Source organism: Mandrillus leucophaeus, unplaced genomic scaffold (genome assembly GCF_000951045.1).
Source record: "Mandrillus leucophaeus isolate KB7577 unplaced genomic scaffold, Mleu.le_1.0 Scaffold1202, whole genome shotgun sequence".
In the NCBI taxonomy this organism is placed as follows: domain Eukaryota; kingdom Metazoa; phylum Chordata; class Mammalia; order Primates; family Cercopithecidae; genus Mandrillus; species Mandrillus leucophaeus.
Window position 1 is genome coordinate 6,844 of NW_012100344.1, and position 3,023 is coordinate 9,866.

Genomic DNA, 3,023 nt, shown 5'->3' on the forward strand with positions numbered 1-3,023 from the left:
GTACAGGGGCTCGGAGAAGGGAGACTGCCCCTGCAGCCCCCCAGCTGCCTCCGGCACCAGGAGGGAGCTGCAGGGGTAGGGGATATATAAAAGAGGAGCAGGCTTCATTCCGTCCTAAACTGGAAAGGATGAAATGGCTTTACCCGGGAGGAGATAACCATCCTATGCTAGCCCCACATACTGTCTGTGTCCTCAGAGAGTACTATGAGTCCTGGGATCTTCTCCGGGGTCCCCCACCTACCTGTGGTAGCTGTGTGAGGGACCCAGGGGTGGGGGGCAGAGCTGAGGAGTCCCCTTTCAGCCAGGCTGTCCAGGCTGTCTGGGGCAGAAACAGTGGTGGGGCGGCCTGGGCGGAGCCAGAATCCAAGCCGGGTGAGATGGGGTCAGGACCCCCGTGGGGCTGGGAGTCTGAGCAGAGGCAGCAATGGTGCCAGTCGGGGGCGGTCCAGGGGGGGAAGCCTCAGCCCTGGGGGCTTCTCCGTGGGAGTGGCCACTGCCTGATCTTCTGGGCACCTCACGGATCTTCAACTGCAGGTGAAACGAATGCTGGTGGTGGGTGCGGGGCCGCTAGGAGCCACTGCCTGGGTCCCAGAGGCTGGTGCTGGGGCAGATGTAGCCTGAAGCTGCTGGGGCCGCGTGGGCAGGATGTTCTGCACACAAACCTTGGAGGGGAAGATGTATGCATAGCAGGCCTGGAGGGTGGCTGTGGCCTGGGGGACGGGAAGAAGCTGTGGTCCTGGAAGAGCTGCATGACCAGGGCCCGCACTGGTCCAGCGCCCGCAGTGAGGAGGACCGCACCTTCTCAGACTCCGGCTCCCTGAGCCAGTCCTTGGTTTCTCTACCTGTACGGTTTCTCTACCCAAGGGGTGAGGGCCGTAGGGGGCCCTTTCTGCTGCCCTGACCATACTCCTGGGCCTTGAACGTTCCTGGGCCCAGTGAGAAGGAGGTGGCTGCCAAGTTGAGGAGGAAGCATCCGAGTACATGGAGGAGGAGGACAGGGTGGGACCATAGCCTTTGCCAAGGATGCAGGTGGATTGGGGGACCCTGGGGGCTCAGGGTCCAGCAAGGGGTGGCAGGGGATAAAGGAGGAACAGATGACAGGTGCAAACACCTTCCCACCAAAGCCCTTGTTGCTCTCTGGGTCCTCCCCAGAGCTGTATGCACTCTCACTGTCAGTCACCTGCTCCTTGTACTTGAGATCAATGTCAGTGGTGCTGAAGCCATCGTCAGCAATGACATCATCACCCCTTCCTCCTCACGGATGACCATGTGCTCCTCATCACTTGCTGTGTCCCCACTGGCCACATGCTGGGAATGAGAAGCTCAGGTGGGCAGCAGCGGGGCTGCCCACTGGCCACCAAGGCACCTCCCTCACCAGGGGCTGCCAAGGGGCCTGGAGCTCCATACTGGGTAGAAGACTTTGGGCCAGAGTCCGATGCAGCGCCAGACACCACCTGCATCAGTTCCTGTAGTGCCTGATGGTCACTTCCCCGCCGTCCAGGCTGCGTACCCCACTGTGGGAGAAGGCTTGGGGCCTAGCTGAGCCAGGTTCCCTGTGTGCAGCCGTTCTGCCCCATAGAAGCTGCTCCTTGGTATCCCAGCTCAGGAATGTCTGGGATACAACTGCCAGAGGACACCCCAAGGGCAGTGGCAATGCCCGTCTCTGAAATGCTCCGCTCCTGCAAGCCCTTGTACCCTCCTGCTAGCCCCTGGCTTGTGGGCTTGGCCTCTGAGCTGGACTTTGTTCGGTCCTTGTTGCAAGTGGGCCACCTTCACCTGGGAGGTCAGGTCATGGTACTTCTGCATCTCATTGGGCCCCAGGGTGTTCCACCACTCACCCAGGATCTGGCTGATGGTCCATTTGTCCTGGTTGGGGTGACACTGGTGGGCCCCACCAGGACCTGGTGCCACTTGCTGAAGATCATGACTGCCACTCATGGGCCACTGGATGTGGTCCTTGTCCCATTTGTTGGGGCTGCATCCATCCTTCTCAGATGAGTCCTGTTCCTTGGGCAGGGCACTGAGGGACTGGGCCTGACACCTCTGGGTGGTAGAGGCAACTGGGTGTCAGAAGACATGACAGAGAGGAAAGCATCATCATGGTCAGTCTCTGTCTCACTGTCTAGCAGGGGCTCCCCTGAGGGGCCCAGGGCTCCTCGTCTGTGGTGGGAGGTGGGCCTTACCAGGTTCTACCACCCACAAAGTGTATGGGGGTCCAAGCCCTGCGTTTTCAGGGCAGGTGGCTCCAGGGGGCCACCCAGGGTCAGCACTCTCTGTCCCACCTGGTGGATGCTCATAAGCAACAGCTGCCAACTCGGCAGGTTCTTTTGTCTGGTTGGAGGCCACTGAGTGGCTGGCAGGTTGCTGGGCCTCATGTGACTGCAGGGAGGGGTCAGGAAGGGGACAGAGTACCAGGGGAACACAGCCACACAGCGAGGTTCCACGTTCCTCTACACAAATGAGCCAAGGCCACGGGAGGCCTCGCTGGACGCAGGCATCAGGGGCCTGTGGGCTGAGTGCATGGTCTGGGCAGGGGGTTCCTGGCAGGGGCTCACACCTCCTCAGCCCCCTCCTCAGCCAAGATGGCTTGGGCCCAGAGAAGGGGAGTGGGAGGAGAGTAGGAGGCCATGCCTCAAGTTTTTTTTTTTTTTGAGATGCAGTTTGGCTCCTGTCACCCAGGCTGGAGTGCAGTGGCACAATCTCAGCGGCCGCCACCACACCTGGCTAATTTTTTGTATTTTTAGTAGTGATGGGGTTTTGCCATGTTGGCCAGGCTGGTCTTGACCTCCTGACCTCAGGTGATCCACCCACCTCGGCCTCCCAAAATGGGATTACAGGCATGAACCACTGCGTACAACTTCATTCTCTGATTTTTACTTGAAAAAGTCCCTTAAGCATTTTTTAAAGGTAGACCTAGTGGTCCTGAATTCCCTCAGCTTTGTTTGTCGAGGAAACATGTTATTTCTTCTTTCTTTCTGAAGGATAGCTTTGTCAGACATAGTATTAGTTGCTGGCAGTTTTTT

General features: G+C 58.9%; 1 pseudogene; it reads right to left on the bottom strand.

Annotated features, from left to right (window-relative positions):
• The window catches only part of LOC105532180, a 2,970-nt pseudogene extending 448 nt beyond the window's left edge, over positions 1 to 2,522 (bottom strand).
• Positions 2,523 to 3,023: the final 501 nt, after the last annotated feature.